Raw genomic sequence first — 23109 nt, forward strand, 5'->3', positions numbered from 1 at the left:
GCAGACACCGGCTGGCCGAGCAGTGTGGGGCCCGCCAAGACCGCACCCACCCAGAACCCGCCCTGGTGCGCGCACAGCCCCGGCTCCTGCCCGCACCTCTCCCTCCACACCTCCCCGCAAGCAGAGGGAGTCAGCTCCGGCCTTGGCCAGCCCCAGAGAGGGCCCTCACAGCGCAGCGGCAGGCTGAAGGGCTCCTCAAGCGCGGCCAGAGCGGATGCAGAGGCCGAGGAAGTGCCAAGAATGAGCGAGGGCTCCTGGCACGTTGTCACCTCTCACTGGGACTACTGGCGCGCACCACCACACCCGCTAATTTTTTGTAGTATTAGTAGAGACGGAGTTTCACCATCTTGGCCAGGCTGATCTTGAACTCCTGACCTGGTGATTCACCCGCCTCAGCCTCCCAAAGTGCTGGGATTACAGGCGTGAGCCACGGCGCCCAGCCTGTCTTTTAATTTATTATATTGGACCTAAAATCTTGAAGGGCACATATTGAAAAAAATCAAAATCAAATAACTGCACATTACAGATACGACACTGTTCAAAACTAACATATTTTATAATTACCTGATTGGGAATTTGAGTGAAATTCAGATGAAATTACCTTTATGTATTTATAGAACTGACCAGAAATGGTCAGGTATTGGAAATTTCCTATTTTCAAGCTAATATTCCTAGAGAAGACATATTTTTTTCCCTCTTTCTCACACACATACACACACAGGCTTACGTACACATTACGCAAAATAAAAAAATACCTACCATCTGATCACCTGAAAATAGCTATTGTTATATTAAAGTGCATTTCCTTCTAGTCAGATATGATATATTCTGTATTTGCTTACTATCTATTACATTGGGATAATATTTTATGTAGTTATATATACTAATTTTTATAATTATGTCATGGACCTTTTCCCATGTCATTTAAGATTCTTGAAATATGACAAATCTTTTTTTATTATATTTAGTAAAATAAATCATGGTAACTTTTAGTTGACTTTTTGGCTTAATGTGGTTTTTTTTGCAATTTTGTAATTTATTTGATGTATTTGATGATCAGCGATTAGTTCTCATCCACATTGACTGTCTGTAGATTTTTGAAAGTGGTAACAGGTACATAGGTAACCAAGATATAGAGCTTACTTGGTGAATTTTCATCATCATTACGTTTTCTGGACAACCGCACATGGATACGGTATGGGTCATTCCTTATTCCTTGGCCCAGACCACTTTGTTGCGCCTGGTAACAATGCGCACATCTGGAGTTCCCATCTCCTTCATGGCAAATTGCGGAATCTCTGAGTTCCCAAGGGTCACGCTTCTTGAAGCTCACTCCATGGACGCACTTGTGAATATTGATGGTGTATTCTCGGGCCACCACCTCGTTGATGGCAGAATGGCCCTTTTTCTTCTGGCCACCCTTCTTTGCGGGAGCCATTCTAATATATATATATATATATATATATATATATATTATATATATATATATTTGAGTTTGGGTAAGGCAATTAATCCAACTATATACATTTTCATATGAAATATCAACTCTTATAAAAATTATAATAAAAGGCATAAAGTTAAAGTTGAAAATGTCTATGGTAATATGTTCTATAATACTACCAATTCCAGTCACTCAGAGTATGCACACGAAGCAAAGAGAGGAGCTTTTATCGTATTCTAGCCATTTGTCTGTGAGTGCACTAAGGGCTCATTTTATACTTTCTATTTTAATACCTATAGCATTCTATGAAGGCAGACATTGTCCACAGCTTTCAAATGAGAAAGCTGAGTCTTCAGATGTTTCATACCCTCTAAAATAAAAGTTTTTATGTAACAGAGCTAAAAATTAAACACATCCAGAAACTCCAGTTATTTTCTTACCAAATCTACATCAACCTAGTTTTTAAAAATCCTTGTGCTAATAATACAGCTCAACTGACTGATGATCATTCTTCAAGGAGAGCAGCTAAAAATTGAACAGATCCAGAAACTCCAGTCATTTTCTTACCAAATCTACATCAATCTAGTTTTAAAAAATCCTTCTGCTAATAATACAGCTCAACTAACTGATGATCATTCTTCAAGGAGAGCAGTTTTCTGATCTTTGGAATATATATGGTCTGGCAGATTCTGTATGAACTCTCCTTAGTATCACTTTACACTTGTCCCATTGATACCCTATTATTTTGACATCTCTTCTATCTAAGAAGCATTAATCATTGGTTAAGGGACAGGTATTAATCATTGATTACTGCCATACATAGGACAGAAGAAAGCCTGTGATAGCAAGGGAGCAAATATTGGATTTTGGCACAACTTAACCTCCTCCTTCACCCATCCCACATACAATCTTTATCCTAGATCTATAGAAGAGAACTGGAGACAAGATAGATTAATGAAAAATATTTCAAGAGAAAAAAAAGAAAAATGTTGGGAAATAGTACCTACTCCATCCCTTCATATGACCATATGAATGCCTTTATGTATGTTAATATGTTTCTACTCTTAAATATTTCTTTGAGTGAATTGTAAAAGAGCTCGTTATTTTTTTAAAAAAGATATATCACTTACCATGAATATTCTCATGCAAAATATATTAAAGACAATCCAAAAGAGATAAATATAGAGACCAAATTTCCATTCAAATCTAATATCTGAAACCATATTATACATAAATATACCCTAGTGCATGCTTGGCTTTTTCAATGAGTAGATGATGAATATATAGTACATATTCATATATACGAATTATGCATATATATGCATATGCATTATGCATATGAATTAAATCTTATGCAATATGAATTAAATCTTAAGAAGATATTGTCCTCTTTAAACAGAACCTATTTCACTTTTTTTGTAAAAGTAGAATACAATTTTACTTTTTGCAATAGTAACCTACTTATATGTCTAAAGAACAGGATTTAGTACTCTTTGTGAAAATAGAAGTAATATGTCACTATTATCTTAAATAAAAGTTAATATTAATTTCATTAGAAAAATTTCTATTGATATGGTATAAGTACAACTTGAACATATGTCCAGAGAACAAAAGGCTATTAAAATATTACTTACTTCTGATTTACAATGTCCCATGGGCTCAAGTCTTTGAAATTAAACAGATGTGGATTCAAAGACTTTGTCTATCTCTATGACCTTGTAATTCCTCTAATGCAGGGGTCAGACTGTCAGGGTATTGCAAAGATCCAAGAAAATGATGTGTAAAAATGAGCATATGTCTCAAATGTCTGTACAACGATAGGGATGCAAAAAGTTTGCTTCCTTTCTCCTTTACTATATTCTGTTATTTCCTCCACTTTTTTCTAGTCTTTGTAAAGAACTTACCGTATGACACCCAAGAGGTCGGTATGTATATTTATTTGTGCCTTAACTATTCCTCGTCTTCCCACCATTCACTATAGACCATCTCAACTATACCATTTTTATAAGTCAAATTCTTTCTTTTAAAATTACATAGGACAGTAGAAAGTCTGAGCCAGTGATAGCAAGGGAGCAAATACTGGATTTCGACACAACTTAACATTATTTATTTTGGTCTTTCACTTCTTTCTCCGTTATTGCCTAGAGTTAATTTACCACTTTCTCTCAAATTAAAAAAAAAAAAAAAATTGGCATAATGGCAGGCTCCTGTAGTCCCAGCTACTTGGGAAGCTGAGGCAGGAGAATGGCGTGAACCTGGGAGGCGGAGCTTGCAGTGAGCCGAGATTGCGCCACTGCACTCCAGCCTGGCGGACAGAGAGAGACCTTGTCTAAAAAAAAAAAAAAAAATCACCTGGTTTGTGCCTGTGTCTTAGAAAGCTAAAATCAGGAAACATTTCACTACAAGAAATGCTTCCTAATAAAAGTGGTCACTAAGTAAGTTAATGTAATTTGATCAAATATAAGATATGAGAAAAGGGAAGAACACATATCTGGGTGAAGCCATGTGTAGGACATTTGGCGTAATCTGTTGACTGTTGGGTCTTGGGGAATTTGTGCTTGGCCTGTGTATATCTGTGCTTCATTCAGTCAGATTCATCCTGAAGGTTAAACTACCTGCAAAATACAGTAGAATGTAAACTTCATGAAGGTAGGGATTTTTTTTTTTCTGTTTTGTTCATCAAAGAAACCCCAGAATCTAGAAACATCCCTGGCATAATTTAACAAAGATAAAGTTCAAATTTCTTAATATGGTTGACAACGTTTTCCTCAATGAAGCCCTTGTCTAACTCTTCAGAGTAGTTTCATGCTACCCCCCACAACTCTGTCGCTGTGATTCAATCATACTGGGTTCGTTTACTTCTTCCAATGTGCCACTTCTTTTCTCGAACTATTTTTTTTTAAATCTGGAATACTTTCTTATTTCACTTCTACTTCTGATTTCTGCTTGGTAAATTACACACATAATTCAAGTTACAGCTCAAACAAAGCATCTTCAGGGAAAACCTTCCTAATCACTATGAATACATCATTTCATACTAACCATCTCATAAAATGTATACCCTTAAATTATTTGCCTTAATTCTGTCTTCAGCACTAGATTAAAAGCAGCAAAAATTAGCCAGATCTTTTTTGTTCACAATTCTTACTTCATTGTTAAATTCCCAAATTTATGTGTAAAAGTGAGAATTAAAATGCAGTGGGTCTAATGAATTAGGGGCATTAGAATAACAGACATTTTTAGTGGAAGAAAGTATTCAAAATTAGACAGAAAATGGTGCCACTGTTAGAACTGCTTCCTCAATATTCTTAAATAAAGATCAATAATTTTTAGTTTTTTTTTTTTTTTTTTTTTTTTTTTTTTTTTTTGAGGCAGAATCTCGCTCTGTTGCCCAGGCTGGAGTGCAGTGGCGCAATCTCGGCTCACTGCAAGCTCCGCCTCCCGGGTTCACGCCATTCTCCTGCCTCAGCCTCTCCGAGTGGCTCGAACTACAGGCGCCCGCCGCCACGCCCGGCTAATTTTTTGTATTTTTTAGTAGAGACGGGGTTTCACCATGATCTCAATCTCCTGACCTCGTGATCCGCCCGCCTCGGCCTCCCAAAGTGCTGGGATTACAAGCGTGAGCCACCGCGTCCAGCTTAGTTTTTATGTTATGTTTGTTGTTTTAATATTACTACTTGCTAATTAAAAGAAAATAATTTTGAATCTGTACTTCTCTCTGCATGCTCTAAAAGCATTTCAATAGATAATTTACATGTGCCCAATTATTATCTGTTTATTGAAGGCTTGAAAAAAATTACCACTATCCCTAGCTGAGACTAATGCTTTTGAGTGTAATCTCTCCCTCTTCTATTTCTTTAATCTCCTCTTCCTCTACTTCTTCAAATAGCTATTTTTTCATTGATTAGAGAAATAAAATTTGCAGATATAAAAAAATCAATTTCAAAAGTGTAATACCTGCTGCCAAATCCCCTTCCTCGTGAAAATGAAGAACTTATTGTGAATTATTAAAAACAATCTATTTATATGGTACTATATATGCATACGTATTCCTTTGGAATGTGTATATATGTGGTACTTGTTTGTAGATATTTTCAAATGGCAGTAATCAAGATGCATAAATAATGCATATGAAATTAACAAATTTGAGACATTTTTAACTCTCTCTCCATAAATGTATATAAATTTATATTATGTACATATCTGTGTATATATGTATAGAGATATGTACATACACAAATTTACACAGATGCATGCACAAACACAAATAGTATATAGTTTCTTGCACATAGTAAGTTACATTTAAGGGTTAACTGGTATTCACGTTCTTATCATCAGATCGTACATTTAAAAAATATATTTAAGTCACAGGGTTTATTAGGATCTGAAAAATAAGCATTCTTACATATCTCCTTGGGAATGTAAACAGATACAAATTCTTTGAAAGGCAATTTGGCGAAATTTTAACTACTCAAGTAGCAAATGATTCTAAATATATACTTTGATGTCTATGTATAGATGTATGTATAGATTATAAATGCTTCTTATGCTATCAGTTTTAATAGCAAAATATACAAACAACCTAAGTGTCCATTATAGATATATTTCTACCAGGAATTATTATGTAGGCCTCAATAAAACTGAAATAAAGATGTATTTGCTACTATGTGAAGGTATTCAAAGTGTATTTTAAGTGGAAAAAATACAAAAATATGCATAGCGTTTATTCTATTTGTCAACAAAATAAAAACGCATACATGCAGATGTGCAAATATCTGGTAACTGAAGTTTTCTTGGAGGAAAATAAACTATTATGATAGTAGTCTTAATGAATGCAAATAAGATCTTCAATGAGATATTTTAGTTACTTTATATATTTTTGTGAACATTTATATATGTATATACATACACTTTTAAAATCAGATATACTTTTCATAATTAAATAATTCCAATTATCAAAATAATTTTAAAAAATCAAAACAGACCAAGAGCCTCTCAGGTGAATACAGCTGAAATTTCCAACTTGTGTATCTCAAAATACACACTTAAAAAGCAGGCTGGCTCATATTACAGGAGCATGAGCATTGAAATGCAGTCAGTTGCTCTAAAGAGTGAGTTTTTACTATATCTCATAAAATAAATTGCAGGGTTAAATATTTATAACATGCTGTTAGGAAAATACTCTGCCTATTACTATTCAAATTTCTTTTCAATAGTATCTATCTTAATTGCAAGAACATGTGAGTTTGAGCAACATTAAACTAGCAATAAAGTCTTAAACTGAAGAGCACTTTATTTGTGAAAGTAGGTATAATCTAAATTGCTACAGCTATAGCTACAGCAACATACATGTCTAGGACTTTCTTTGAATTGCCATAAAAAATACTCTACTAGGAACAGTAAGTGGCCTTTTAAATTCCTTTTGAGTAGTAATAGCATTTTGAGTGTCGGAACAACATGGAAAGGAAATAGAAACTGATCTGGATAAAATAAATTCCCAGGAAATGTTAACAGTGTCATGTTGTTACATTAAATAGTACAGAAGCTGGAGAGGTGAACAATTTCAGCTCAGTACCAATAATTATCATTTTGAACAAGTGTCTTGTCATCATATGTTATCAATATGTAAGATAATCACATGGTCAACAAAAAGATGATTTGATTGCAGATATGTGCCAAGAAGTGAGCTAGGTTCTAGGAAGATAATAGTTAACAACACATAAACAGTTCTTGCTCTAATGGATACTACAATCTGGAGTCTTAGTGTGGGGTTGGGGGGATGGGGGTTTTGAGGATGGAGGTGGATGCGGAGGTGGAAATGGTTTCAGGATGAAATGTTCCACCTTAGACTGTCAGGCATTCCATTCTCATGTGCAGCCTAGATTCCTCACATGCGCAGTTCACAATAAGGTTCACGCTCAGAATCTAATGCCACCATTGATATGACAGGAGGCGGAGCTCGGGTGGTAATGCTTGCTTGCCCGCCTGCTGCTCACCTCCTGCTGTGCAGTCCGGTTCCTACCAGGCCACAGACTGGCACTGGTGTGTAGCCCAGGGGTTGACAGACCCTAGGGTACAGTAATATCCTAGGCCTTCACATTCACTTACTACTCACTCACTCACTCACTCACCTAGAGCAACTTCCAGTCCTACAAGCTCTGTTCATCATAAGTGCCATATTAATCTTTTATACCATAATTTTACCATACCTTTTCTATGTTTAGATATGTTTAAAGACACAAAAACTTACTATTGTGTTACATTTACTCACAGTATGCAGTAAAGTAACATGCTGTACAAGTTTGTAGTGTAGGAGCTATAGGCTACACCATATGCTAATTATTGTTGTTGCTATTGTTGTTAATTTACTGGTTTTGTAAAGCTAGGTTAATTTATCTACTCTTATTTTAAAAGCAGAAAAATTAATGAAAATGATTGCATAAGTCGAAATTGTATAAACATATTAAAATAATAATTACCTATTTATAGGAAAATTTTTATCTGTAAGAGCTAAAAAACTTGATAAAATCTATACCTGATGTATTACAGATTACAGCAATCATCTTTCATGATGTTCTAGAATACCTGTGTGGGTTGTGGTGTGTGAGTATGTAAGTCAATGCATGCTTCTCCTTCTCTCTGCATTCATATTTATATTTTCTAAGAAATGTGCTTATGTCAGTCTCATTTTATAGACAATGAATATAAATTCAGAAATTACAAGAATCTTTCAAAGGAAAGGGAATAGTGCAAGTGAAACACCAAGGAAACTATTGGGTATTTTATTTCTGTGAAAAAATAATGGTAAAGTCCAATTTTGACAAACACTATACTGTTTAATTATAGTTAAATTTCATTATACCTATAGTGAGCACGTTGTTAGAAATCACATTCATAGCTCTAGCAGCTGATGATGAAATGTGGCTCAGGCTGCTTCTCTGTAATGAATTCAAATGAAAATTGCTTTGATCTCAAGAAGAAAAACAGTGCCCATACAAAACCTTCATCCTCTAAGCACCAGAAGTATTATAAGGATCATTTTATTTTGCTAAGCCATTTGTGAAAATATATTTTTAAATAGGTTGACAGATTTTGGAATTTTGGAGCAATGAGTAAGATTGAAAAGTAATGGCATTTTTATAGGAAGTCAAAGGAGTCAATGTTAGAATTCAGTTTACTTTTGCTTTTTGCCTTACCAAAAATATAATCATAAGCCAACAAAGTACTGTTTATAGAGAAAATTGCTGCTCTGAGATTGACAGAGAAATTCTGTGTTGTACAGCGTTTGGCTTTGAGTGGATTTCCTTATAAACTGATCAAGAAAGCCCTGTTACAACAGATGTTCATATGTAAATTTTATTAATGATATTCAAGGGGGAAGGATATTACTGAAATATATATATGTGTATGTATATGTGTGTGTGTATATATGTGTATATATGTTTATACGTATGCATGTATGTGTATATATATGTATATATAACACATACACATATATGTTAGCTTCTAACAGACTATTCAGGGCATCAAGCAACTTTCAATGATATGTCTTGTGATATATGTAAAATACCTGGATATCTGGGTCATAATCCTAGTATTGTCACAAACTGATTGTGACTTTGAGAAAGTATCTGTGTTCAACTACTAAAATTGTCATTTAAAATAAAGTATATTTCAATATGTGATATTTTCATGAGGAAAGTTGATGTAGAGTTATCATCTGAGATTTGCATACATTACACAGATGGGTATTGCTATCACTTTCATAATTTGTGAACCCTTCATATATATTATAATCCTTGGATGAAGGGTATTCTGTTACTGTCAGTTAAAAATATTCTTAGTGAGCTGAAATTTTTTTCATATTTGAATGTAATGTAGCTCCATCATTTTTATCTCCTAGTGATTATTTTCAAATATAATTAAATCATTATAAACAGATCCGTATGGTCTGTTTTGTTATTTTCAAAAGTATTCAACAATATAGCTCCAACAGTGAAATATTAATTCATTGCTTTTAGAACTAGTAAATTCTACCAGAAATAACCCCCATAAATGTTACTCCTTTTCATCATGTAGACTCTTTACAAATTATTTTTGTATTTTTAAAACTACATATATTCCCTGATTAGATTCATAATATTGTTTGAAGGTAAGTGCTCATATATATTTATCCCAATATTGACCTTTCTGGTATTTACCATTGTTTTATTAATTTCCATTTTTTTGTAGGATCATTTTCCTTCTGCTTGAATAATTCATATTAGAATTTATTATTGATCTGTTGGCAAAAAAAATTTCTTTTCTCCTTTCCCTTCCTTTCCTTTTATTCCTTTTCTTTTCTTTTCTTTTTTTGAGATGAAATCTCCCTCTGTCACTCAGGCTGGAGTGCAGTGGCATGATCTCAGCTCACTGCAACCTCCACCTCCTGGGTTCAAACAATTCTCCCGCCTCTGCTTTCCAAGTAGCTGGGATTACAGGCTTGTGCCACCAAGCTCAGCTAATTTTTGTATTTTTAATACAGATGGGGTTTCACCATGTTGGCCAGTCTGGTCTTGAACTCCCAACCTCAGGTGATCCGCCTACTTCAGACTCTCAAAGTGCTAGTATTACAGGCATGAGCCGCCATGCCTGGCTAAAAAATTAGGTTTTTAATTTGAAAAAGTGATGTTTTTTCTTCACATTTGAAGTATAATTTTATTAGGTATAGGACTTTAGGTTGGCAATAGTTTACATTCAGCTTTCTAAATATGTTATTTTATTTACTGCTAGCTTTATTGCATGCCTTTGAAGAAAGCACATTTTCCTGACCATAACTGCTTAAATTTTTTTTATTTGGTTTTCAGCAATTTTACTATAATGAGTTTAGGTATAGATTTCTTATTATTTATTCTTTGAGTTTTGTAGAATTTTGTTCATATGTGACTGAATGCCTTTTGTAAATTTTAGGAAGTTCTTCACCATTATTTCTTTAAATATCTCTGTCCCTTTTCTTTTACCCAGACAGAAACTCTAATTACACTGTGTTAGACATTTCGATGTGTCTGTAGGGGGGACTATCTGGAATTTTTGGATCCCTCCTCAGACGAGACGGCCTAACAAAAGCTATTCCTGAAGCTAAGATATGGGGAGCCTCAGAAATTGTGTCCTTCCTATTCAAGTGAGGACAAAAGGTGTCACTCTTCCAACCCTGGAGATCCCTTCCCTCCCTCAGGGTATGGCCCTCCACTTCATTTTGGGGGCATAACATCTTTATGGGACAGGGGTAAGTCCCAGTGCTAACAGGAGAATGCTTAGGACTCTAACAGGTTTTTGAGAATGCGTCAGTAAGGGCCACTAAATCCGATTTTTCTCGGTCCTCTTTGTAGGTCTAGGAGGACAGGCAAGGGTGCAGATTTTTGAGAATGTGTCAGTAAGGGCCACTAAATCTGACCTTCCTCGGTCCTCCTTGTGGTCTAGGAGGAAAACTAGTGTTTCTGCTGCTGCGTCAGTGAGCGCAACTATTCCGATCAGCAAGGTCCAGGGACCATTGCGAGTTCTAGGGCAGGGGGAGAAACAAACAAACCAAAACCATGGGCGGTTTTGTCTTTCAGAAGGAAACACTCAGGCATTAACAGGCTCACCCTTGAAATGCATCCTAAGCCATTGGGACCAAATTGATCTACAAACTCCGAAAAAGAGGTGGCTCATTTTTTTTTCTGCACTATGGCCTGGCCCCAATATTCTCTCTCTGATGGGGAAAAATGGCCACCTAAGGGAAGTATAAATTACAGTACTATCCTGTAGCTTGCCCTTTTCTGTAAGAGGGAAGGTAAATGGAGTGAAATATCTTATGCCCAAGCTTTCTTTCAATTGAAGGAGAATCCACAACTATGCAAAGCTTGCAATTTACATCCCACAGGAGGACCTCTCAGCTTACCCCCATATCCTAGCCTCCCTATAGCTCCCCTTCCTATTAATGATAAGCCTCCTCCAATCTCCCCTGCCCAGGAGGAAACAAGCAAAGAAATCTCCAAAGGACCACAAAAACCTCTGGGCTATCAATTATGTCCCCTTTGAGCTGTAGGGGGAGGGGAATTTGGCCCAACCCGAGTACATGTCCCCTTCTCCCTTTCTGATTTAAAGCAGATCAAGGCAGACCTGGGGAAGTTTTCAGATGATCCTGATAGGTACATAGATGTCCTACAGGGTCTAGGGCAAACCTTCAATCTCACTTGGAGAGATGTCATGCTTTTGTTAGATCAAACCCTCACTTTTAATGAAAAGAATGCGGCTTTGGCTGCAGCCCGAGAGTTTGGAGATACCTGGTATCTTAGTCAAGTAAATGATAGAATGACAGCTGAAGAAAAGGACAAATTCCCTACCAGTCAGCAAGTCATCCCCAGTATGGATCCCCATTGGGACCTTGACTCAGATCATGGGGACTGGAGTCAAAAACATCTGTTGACCTGTGTTCTAGAAGGACTAAGGAGAATTAGAAAAAAGCCCATGAATTATTCAATGATGTCCACCATAACTCAGGGAAAGGAAGAAAATCCTTCTGCCTTCCTTGAGCAGCTACAGGAGGCCTTAAGAAAATTTACTCCCATATCACCCGACTCACTTGAGAGTCAATTGATCCTAAAAGATAAGTTTATTGCCCAATCAGCAGTGGATATCAGGAGAAAGCTCCAAAAGTGAGCCCTGGGCCCTGAACAAAATCTGGAGGCATTATTAAACCTGGCAACCTTGGTGTTCTATAATAGGGACCAAGAGGAACAGGCCCAAAAGGAAAAGTGAGATCAGAGAAAGGCTGCGGCCTTAGTCATGGCCCTCAGACAAACAAACCTTGGTGGTTCAGAAAGGACAGAAAATGGAGCAGGCCAATCACCTGGTAGGGCTTGTTATCAGTGTGGTTTAGTAGGACACCTTAAAGATTGTCCAATGAGAAACAAGCTGCCCCTTCGCCCATGTCCACTATGCTGAGGCAATCACTGGAAGGCACACTGCCCCAGAGGACAAAGGTTCTCTGGGCCAGAAACCCCCAACCAGATGATCCAACAATAGGACTGTGGGTGCCCGGGGGAAGCGCCAGCTCATGTCACCACCCTCACTGAGCCCCAGGTATGTTTAACCACTGAGGGCCACAAAATTGACTTCCTCCTGGACACTGATGCGGCCTTATCAGTGTTAATCTCCTGTCCCAGATGACTGTCTTCAAAGTCTGTTACCATCCAAGGAATCCTGGGACAGCCTGTAACCAGGTATTTCTTCCACCTCCTCTGCTGTAATTGGGAGACTTTGCTCTTTTCACATGCCTTTCTTGTCGTGCCTGAAAGACCCACACCCTTATTAGGGAGGGATATGTTAGCCAAACCTGGAGCTATTATCTACATGAATATGGGGAACAAGTTACCCATTTGTTGTCCCCTACTTGAGGGGGGAACCAACTCTGAAGTCTGGGCATTGGAAGGACAATTTGGAAGGGCAAAAAATGCCCACCCAGTCCAAATCAGGCTAAAAGATCCCACCACTTTTCCTTATCAAAGGCAATACCCCTTAAGGCCTGATGCTCATAAAGTATTACAGAATATTGTTAAACATTTAAAAGCTCAAGGCTTAGTAAGGAAATCCAGCAGTCCCTGCCACACCCCAATTCTAGGAGTACAAAAACCGAATGGTCAGTGGAGACTAGTGCAAGATCTTAGACTCATCAATGAGGCAGTAATTCCTCTATATCCAATTGTACCCAACCCCTAAACCCTGCTTTCTCAAATACCAGATGAAGCAGAATGGTTCACAGTTTTGGACCTCAAGGATGCCTTCTTCTGTATTCCCCTGCACTCTGACTCCCTCTTTCTGTTTGCCTTTGAGGATCTCACAGATCACACATCCCAACTTACATGGACTGTCTTGCCCCAAGGGTATAGGGATAGCCCTCATCTGTTTGGTCAGGCACTGGCCCAAGATCTAGGGACACGCCACCTTTAAGAACCACTTCTCAAGTCCAGGCACTGTGGTCCTTCAGTATGTGGATGATTTACTTTTGGCTACCAGTTCAGTAGTCTCATGGCAGCAGGCTACTCTAGATCTCTTGAACTTTCTAGCTAATCAAGGGTACAAGGCATCTAGGTTGAAGGCCCAGCTTTACCTACAGCAGTTCAAATATCTAGTCCTAATCTTAGCCAGAGGGACCAAGGCCCTCAGCAAGGAATGAATACAGCCTATACTGGCTTATCTTCACCCTAAGACATTAAAACAATTGCGGGGTTCCTTGGAATCACCACCAGCTTTTGCCAACTATGGATCCCCAGATACAGCAAGATAGCCAGGCCCCTCTATACTCTAATCAAGGAGACCCAGAGGGCAAATACTCATCTAATAGAATGGGAACTAGGGGCAGAAACAGCCTTCAAAACCTTAAAGCAGGCCCTAGTACAATCTCCAGGTCTAAACATTCCCACAGGACAAAACTTCTCTTTATACGTCACAGAGAGAGCAGAGATAGCTCTTGGAGTCCTTACTCAGACTTGCGGGACAACCCCACAGCCAGTGGCATACCTAAGTAAGGAAACTGATGTAGTAGCAAAAGGCTGGCCTCACTGTTTATGGGTAGTTGCGGTGGTCGTCTTAGTGTCAGAGGCTATCAAAATAACACAAAGAAAGGATCTCACTGTCTGGACTACTCATGATGTAATGGCATACTAGGTGCCAAAGGAAGTTTATGGCTATCAGACAACTGCCTGCTTAGATACCAGTCACTACTCCTTGAGGGACTGGTGCTTCAAGTGCGTATGTGTGCAGCCCTCAGCCCTGCCACTTTTCTCCCAGAGGATGGGGAGCCAGCCGAGCATGGCTGCCAACAGGTTGTAGTCCAGACTTATTCCGCCCGAAATAATCTTTTAGAAGTCCCCTTAGCTAATCCTGACCTTAACCTATATACCAATTGAAGTTCATTTGTGGAAAATGGGATACGAAGGGCAGCTTATGCCATAGTTAGTGATGTAACCATACTTGAAAGTAAGCCTCTTACCCCAGAGACTAGCGCCCAGTTAGCAAAATTAGTCACATTTACCCAAACCTTAGAACTGGGAAAGGGAAAAAGAATAATCTGTGTATACATAAAGAATATCTGTGTACACAGATAGCAAGTATGCTTATCTAATCCTACACGCCCAAGCTGCAATATGGAAAGAAAGGGAGTTCCTAACCGCTGGGGGAACTCCCATTAAATACAAGGAAATCATGGAGTTATTGCACTCAGTGCAAAAACCAAGAAGGTGGCAGTCTTACACTGCTGAAGCCATCAAAAAGGGGAAGGAGAGGGCCGAACAGCAGCATAAGTGGCTGGCAGAGGCAGGGAAAGACCAGCAGAGAGGAGGAGAGAGACAAAGTCAAAGACAGAAGGAAAGAGAGAAAGAGACAGAATGTCAAAGATAGAGACAGAGGAAGAGACAAAAAGTCAAAGAGAGAAAGAAAGAGAGGAAGAGACAAAGGAGACAAAGAGAAAGAGAAAGCTAGGAAGTCAAAGAGAAAGAGACAGAGAGGAAGAGACAGACAGACAGAAAGTCAAAGAGAGAGAGAGAGGAAGAGACAGATAGAAAGTCAAAGAGAGAAGGAAAGAGAGGAAGAGACAAAGGAGTCAAAGAGAGAGGAAGAGATAAAAGTAGTAAAGAAAAAACATTGTACCCTATTCCTTTAAAAGCCAGGGTAAATTTAAAACCTATAATTGATAATTGAAGGTCTTCTCTGTAACCATATAGAACACTCCAATACCACCTTGTTGTCAGTGTAAACAAGGGTGTAGCCCAAAAACACTGAGGCCACTGACAACCCATAGCCTTCCTATCAAAAATCCTTAACCCAGCAGGTTTTCTAAAAGGGGATCTAAATCTTAATTGATTACCATACAAAGATCCGACCAGATCCAGGAGGAACTCCCTTCAGGACAGGACCATAGATGGTTCCTCCCAGGTGATTAAGGAAAATAAAAAGACATGATGGACATTCAGTAAGTGATAAGGGAACACTTGTAGAAGCAGTTAGGAAAGTTGCCTAATAATTGGTCTGCTCAAACGTGTGAGTTGTTTGTACTCAGCCAAATCTTAAAGTACTTACAGAATTAGGAAGGAGCCATCTATACAAATTCTAAGTTAATATGGACTGAACGAGGTTTTATTAATAGCAAAGAAAAACTAAAATCCCAAACTTACAAGGTTTTTAATTAAAGTTTGCTAAAAGTTAACAGTGTAACATGCATTATCCTACTACCACACACTCTCAAAGGATTCCTCAGACAGTTTGCAAGAAATAACAAAATCTATCCAGTAAGGATAGTAACTACAATCCCAAATAGATTCTTTGGCAGCAGTGACTCTCCAAAACCGCCAAGGCCTAGACCTTCTCATGGCTGAGAAAGGAGGACTTTGCACCTTCTTAGTGGAAGAGTGTTGCTTTAACACTAACCAGTCAGGGATAGTATGAGATACCACCCGGCATTTACAGGAAAAGGCTTCTGAAATCAGACAACACCTTTCAAACTCTTATACCAACCTCTGGAGTTGGGCAACATGGCTTCTCCCCTTTCTAGGTCCCATGGCAGCCATCTTGCTATTACTTAGCTTCCGGCCCTGTATTTTTAACCTCCTTGTCAAATTTGTTTCCTCCAGAATCGAGGTCATCAAGCTACAGATGGTCTTCCAAATGGAACCCCAAATAAGCTCAACTAACAACTTCTACTGCGGACCCCTGGACCGACCCACTGGCCCTTTCACTGGCCTAAAGAGTTCCCCTCTGGAGGACACTACAACTGCAGGGTCTCTTGGCCTCTATCCAGCAGGAAGTAGCTAGAGCAGTCATCGCCCAATTCCAAACAGCAGTTGGGGTGTCCTGTTGAGAGGGGGGATTGAGAGGTGAAGTTGGCTAGGCTTCTGGGTCAGGTGGAGACTTGGAGAACTTTTCTGTCTAGCTAAAGGATTGTAAATGCACCAATTGGCACTCTGTGTCTAGGTAAAGGATTGTAAATGCACCAATCAGCACTCTGTAAAAACGTACCAATCAGCACTCTGTGTCTAGCTAAAGGTTTGTAAATGCACTAATCAGCACTCTGTAAAAATGGACCAATAAGTGCTCTGTAAAATGGACCAATCAGTGCTCTGTAAAATGGGCCAATCAGCAGGACGTGGGCTGTGCCAAATAAGGGAATAAAAGCTGGCCACCCGAGCCAGCAGTGGCAACCCGCTGGGGTCCCCTTCCATGCTGTGGAAGCTTTGTTCTTTCACTCTTCACAACAAATCTTGCTGCTGTTCACTCTTTGGGTCCACACTACCTTTATGAGCTGTAACACTCACCACGAAGGTCTGCAGCTTCACTCCTGAAGCCAGCAAGACCACGAACCCACGGGGAGGAACGAACAACTCCAGATGCACCACCTTCAAGAACTGTAACACTCACTGAGAAGGTCTGCGGATTCACTCCTGAAGTCAGTGAACCCACGAGCCCACTGGGAGGAACAAAGAACTCTGGACACACCACCTTTAAGAGCTATAACACTCAATGTGAAGGTCTGTGGCATCACTCCTGAAGTCAAGCAAGAGCACAAACCCACCAAAAGGAAGAAACTCCAGACACATCTGAACATCGGAAGGAACAATCTCTGGACACACCATGTTTAAGAACTGTAACACTCACCCACTCACCGTGAGGGTCTGCGGCTTCATTCTTGAAGTCAGCAAGATCAAGAACCCACTGAAAGGAACTAATTCTGGACACACTTTTACTCCTATCTTGTAGTCCCTATCACCCCCATTAGTTGCAAATGTACATTATGGACTTGCTATAGCATCTCTCCTATTCAGTGATTTTGTGTCCCCATACTGTGAGCTACTCTAAATCTCTCCTCTGCACTTCAGATATTTTCTTCTTGGTCTATCAGTCTCTTATCCTTGGCAAATGTCAGAAGAGAAAAACCAGGATGAAGTGTATGTTTCACTTCTCTGTTACTCTTTCTTGGGCATCTCAGTTCTTCAAGTGCCAGATACCATGGCAGTCTCAAATTTATTATTTGGCTCTGAGTTTTTCAGAGACTGCTTTGAGCTCTGCTAGCGTTTTCCATCTTTTAGCAAAGGTCCTTTACATCACTTCTCAGTCTTTTTCCCCATACTAAAAATTGCTAAGAATCCCAAGGGCAAAAGTGGCATGAAGAGGAAAAGCAGCCATGAAGGGGCAAGGCAAGATGGCTGAATAGAAGCGCCCACTGATCATCATTCCCCACAGGAACTTAAAATGTAACAACCATCTACACACACACAAAAGCATCATCATAAGATCCAAAATCAGGTGAGCAATTACCATACCTGGTTTTAACTTCATATTGCTAAAAGAGGCACTGAAGAGGGTAGGAAAGACAGTCTTGAATCACCAGTGTCACCCGTTCCCCATTCCCTGGCAATGGCATGGTGTGAAGAGAGAATCTGCTTGAGGGAGGGAGAGTACAGAGATTTTGGGACTTTGCATTGAAGCCAGTGCTGCCTGTCATGAAGAAAGCAAAACTGAATTGAATTTAGCCAATGCCATGCTTGGAGGGAGCATTTAGATCAGCCCTAGCCAGTGATCAGAACTTGAGTTTCAGCAAGGCTCACCACTGCAGACTGAAGTGCTCCAGTGTGGTAAATAACTGTAAGAGGCAGGGTAGGACATAAGGACTGCAACTCCTAGGCAAGTCTTAGTGCAGTGCTAGTCTCAAAGCCAGTAGAGCTGGGGGAAATGTGGCCTAGTGAGACACCATGTGGAGGAGCAAAGGGAGTGTTTGCATTACCCTTCCCCCAATCTCAGGCAGTGAAGCTCACAGCAATGAAAGTGACACTTTCCTTGTCCTTAAGAAGAGGGGAGTGAAGGGTAGAGGACTTTGTCTTGCATTTTGCATCTTGGATACCAGCTCAGCCACAGTAAGACAGGGCACTGGGCATGGTTATGAGGCCCTGATTACAGGCTCTAGCTTCTGGATGACACATACACTCTGGGCCAGAAGGGAATCCGCTGCCTTGAAGGAAAGGACCCCGTTCTGGCAGGATTTATTACATGCTTACTAAAGATTCCTTGGGCCCTGAATAACCAGCACTAATACCTGGGTAGTACACCGTAGGCTTTGAGTGAGACTCTGAGACATGCTGGCTTCAGGTGAGACCTGGGACAATCACAGTTGTGGTGGCTATGAGGAAAGACTCTTTCTGCTTGAGAAAAGCAGAGGAAAAGGAAAAGGGTACTTTGTCTTGCACCTTATGTAGCAGCTTGGGTACAGCGGGGTAGAATATCAAGCAAGCTCTTGGGGTCCCCTATTCCAGGCCTTCATTCTTGAACAGTATTCCTTGATCTGTCCTGCCGAAAAATAACTGTTTTGCTTCAGCCGGAATGAGATATAAGAAGAGGTGGTCTTACATATGAATAGAGAAAGAATGGCCAGAATATGTCGAAAGTTTTGTTATTTTTAAATGCCAGTATTGTTTTTTTACCCTTGCAAATAGATTATACAGAAATTTGATGACCTAGCATCTCCTCAGTAACATTTCTCATATTGAGTCTATAATGCTGTCTGTTTTATAAATTTTATCTTTAAAAACAATTTTTTTGGCATCTCACTCTCTAAGTTATTCCATTTGCTATGTACTTCAGGTATCTGAGTAAAGGGTGTAGAATTAGTACAAAGAAATCAAGAATTAAAAAATAAAAAGAAAACAGTATTATAGGAGAGCAGTTTATGATTTTTCCCATTCCATATTAGCTGTAGACATTACATTTCAAAATTGTTGGTCGTATTTGACGTTTTTATAAACATTTTATCTTGAAAATTGTAAGACAGAAGACTACTTATAAAAACTACATATCCTGTAATCCCAGCACTTTGGGAGGCTGAAGTGGGCAGATCACCTGAGGTCAGGAGTTCAAGATCAGCCTGGCCAACAAGGTGAAACCCCATCTCTACTAAAAATACAAAAATTAACCAAGTGTGGTGGTGTTCGCTTGTAATCCCAGCTACTCTGGCGGCTGAGGCAGGGGAATCACTTGAACCTAGGAGGTGGAAGTTGTGGTGAGCTGAGATCATGCCACTGCACTCCAGCCTGGGCAACAGAGTGAGACTCTGTGTCCAAACAAACAGACAAAAAAACCAACAACAACAAAAAAACGAAAGCTACTTATATGAGACATATTATAGTTTTCCTAAATAATATTATCCTGGAAATAAGAACTCAGCCATTGCTTCAGTAAATAAACCTTATTTGTTTTTCCCTGGCAGGAATTTTTAACTTTTCTCAGCTTAGTTGTAAACTTTCAACTGTTCTATACTGTGATTTTTAAACTGGATAATACTGGCTTAAATAAGAATATATAGACCACATGAAAAAATCTGGTGCTTACAAAATGAGACATGGAGAAAAATTATATTTTTTGGTTTATAGACCTCTTAATTCATCGGACCTGTAAAAACTAAAAGTATGTTTCTCAATGTTAAGTTCTAGCCTGGGATCTCAAGGATGATAGATGAAAGAGCTATAAGATTACAGGCTGTACAATGCCTCCCTAGAGGACATCAAGCAGCAGGGGATAGAAAGTAAAGCAAAAACTGTTCAGATTTTGTATTGCATTATGCAAAGTGGTCTCTGCAGATATTTCTTCCCAACAACAGGGCATTTATGGTCAAATTATTTGATTTCCACTTAGTTAGGTTAAAATTGCATAATTTTGGTCATATATTTCAGAAGAAGCAACTTTCTAGAGCTACATTTTTAAAAAACGCATCATGGCAAAAATAGCAAGTTGCTGAGTGTGGTATAATCAATCTCCTATAAAATACAAAATAACTACGTTCGATTTCATGAAGATTATCTCTCATGTTCTGTGGCCTATATGAGGTACTAACAAATGCATAATACTGAATATTGAGTGCCATATTAAACCATGGTCAGTTGTATTTTAAAATATTTACTTTAAAATACTAAATGAAACTTTGTATGTGGTTTTAATCATGCAGTATTTTCAGTGACTTTAACGGGAAGAAAATTTTAAATAAAAAAATTTTAAATAAAAAAATATATATATATACCAGCCAACAAAAAAAGGAAGGAATCCTGACATTTGTGACAACATGGATGAAACTGGAGGACATTATGTTTAATGAAATAAGCAAGACACAGGAAACCAAGTACTGTATAATCTCACCTATATGAGCAGTCTAAAAAATTCAAACTCATAGAAGCAGAGAGAACAGTGGTTACCAGGGGTTGAGGGCTGGGGAAACTTTCAGTTATAAAATGAACATGTTCTAGGATCTAAAGTATAGCATGGGCAATGATGGATATGTTAATCAATTTGATTGTGTCAATCATTACCCAATGTTTGCATATGTCAATTCATCACATTGTACACCTTGCATATATACAATCTTTATCCATCAATCAGAGATTTAAAAAAGAATAAGTGTACTGCTTTTTAAAGTTACTATCCAAAGATAAGGCCAGGTATGGTGGCTAGTGCCTGTAATTCCAGCACTTTGGGAGGCCAAGGCAAGAGGATTGCTTGAGTTCAGGAGTTTGATATTAGCCTGGGCAACACGGCAAAATCCTCATATGCACGAACAAAGAGATTATCTGAAACTGAAACTTATATTTAAAAGGGAAGCAGGGCATATAAGTTTGAGAAATTTGCAGCATGGCCGTGTGGGAAACACACACACACACACACACACACACACACACACACTTTTGAGAGAGAATCAAACCTGCTGCAGAAATTTGCATAAGTAAAAAGGAGCCAAATGTTAACAGCAAGACAACGGGGAACATGGCTCCAGGGCATTTTAGATAAATTTACAACAGTCCCTTTCATCACACGTCTGGAGGCCTAGGAGGTAAAAACGGTTTCCTGAGCCAGGCCCAGCTGCTCTATGAAGCCTCAAGACATGGTGTCCTGTGTCACAGCCACTCCACCTTTAGCCCTGGCTAAAACAGGCCAAGGTAGAACTCAGGCCATGGCTTCAGAGGATGCAAGGCCCAAGCCTTAGCAGCTTCCACATGATGTTGGGCCTGCAGGTATGCAGAAGGCAAGAGTTGAGGTTTGGGAACCTCCATCTAGATTTCAGAGGATGTATGGAAATACCTGGATATCCAGGCAGAAGTCTGTTGCAGGAGTGAAGCTCTCATGGAGAACCTCTACTCGGGCATTGCAAAGGGGAAATGTGGGGTTGGAGCTACCACACAGAGTCTTCACTGGGGCACTGCCTAGTGGAGCTGTGAGAAGAGGGCATCATCCTTCACACCCCAGAATAGAAGATCCACCAACAGTTTGCACCCTGCACCTGGAAAAGCCTCAGGCATTTAATACTAGTCCAAGAAAGCAGCCATAGAGGCTGTACCCTGCAGAGCCACAAAGACAGAGCTGCACAAGGCCTTGGGTGCCCATTCCTTACATCAGCCTTCCTGGATGTAAGACATAAAGTTAAATATTATTTTGTAATTGTAAGATTTAATTACTGCCCTTTCTGGGTTTTGGACTTGCATGGGACATGTATCCCTTTTATTTTGGCTAATTTCTCCCTTTTGGAACAGGAACATTTAGCCAGTGTGTCTTGAAAGTAACTAACTTGGTTTTGATTTTACAGGCTCATAGGTAGAAGGATGTCTCAGGTGACACTTTGGATGGTGAGCTTTTGAGTTAACGTTCAAATGAGTTAAAACTTTAGAGGACTGTAAGAAAGGCATGATTGGGTTTTGAAATGTGAGGACATGAGATTTAGGAGGGGTCAGGGGTGGAATGATGTGGTTATGTCTATGTTCCCACCCAAATCTCCTGTGGAAATGTAATCCCCATGTATTGAAGCTGGGACCTAGTGAGAGGTGATTGGATCATGGGGGTGGATTTCTCCCATGTTGTTCTCATGATAGTGAGTGAGTTCTCACAAGATCTGATGGTTTAAAAGTGTGTGGCACTTTCCCCCTCACTTTCTTCCTCTATCCTGCCACCATGTAAAGATGTGCTTACTTCCTCTTCACCTTCCCCCACGACTATACATTTCCTAAGGCCTCCCAGTCATGCTTCTGGTTAAACCTGTGGAACTGTGAGTCAATTAAATCTCTTTTCTTCATAAATTAACCAGTCTTGGGTAGTTCTTTATAGCAGTGTGAGAATGGACTAATACACACTACAAAAAAATTACAAAAGATTAACTGGGTGTGGTGGCATGCACCTGCAGTCCCATCTAGTCTGGAGCTGAGGTGGGAGGATTGCTTGAGCCTGGGAGGCAGATGTTGCAGTGAGCCAAGATCATGCCACTGCATTCCCGCCTTAGTGACAGAGTGGGATCCTGTCTAAAAAACAAAAGAGTTATCACCCAAAGAAAGCTGATATTAATATTTGGAGATATTTATTTTAATTTATACTGATTTATTAAAACTATTTTTCTCTGCATATAAGCAATTTCAGTATAATCATTATACTATAACTGACATTTTTAAATTTTTTTTTTTTTTTTGAGATAGGATCTCACTCTCTCACCCAGGCTGGAGTGAAGTGGTGTAATCATAGCTCACTCCTAGGCTCAAGGGATCCTTCTGCCTCAGCCTCCCGAGTAGCTAGGAGTATAGACTTGTTACAAACATGCCTGTCTAGTAACATTTTAATTGTTTTATTTTACTTAA

General features: G+C 39.2%; 1 pseudogene; it reads right to left on the reverse strand.

The window, feature by feature from the left end:
• Nucleotides 1–1063: 1063 nt before the first annotated feature.
• Nucleotides 1064–1438, reverse strand: LOC116809670 (large ribosomal subunit protein eL31-like; annotated as a pseudogene).
• Nucleotides 1439–23109: the final 21671 nt, after the last annotated feature.

This window comes from Hylobates moloch, unplaced genomic scaffold (assembly GCF_009828535.3).
Source record: "Hylobates moloch isolate HMO894 unplaced genomic scaffold, HMol_V3 SCAFFOLD_1, whole genome shotgun sequence".
NCBI lineage: Eukaryota > Metazoa > Chordata > Mammalia > Primates > Hylobatidae > Hylobates > Hylobates moloch.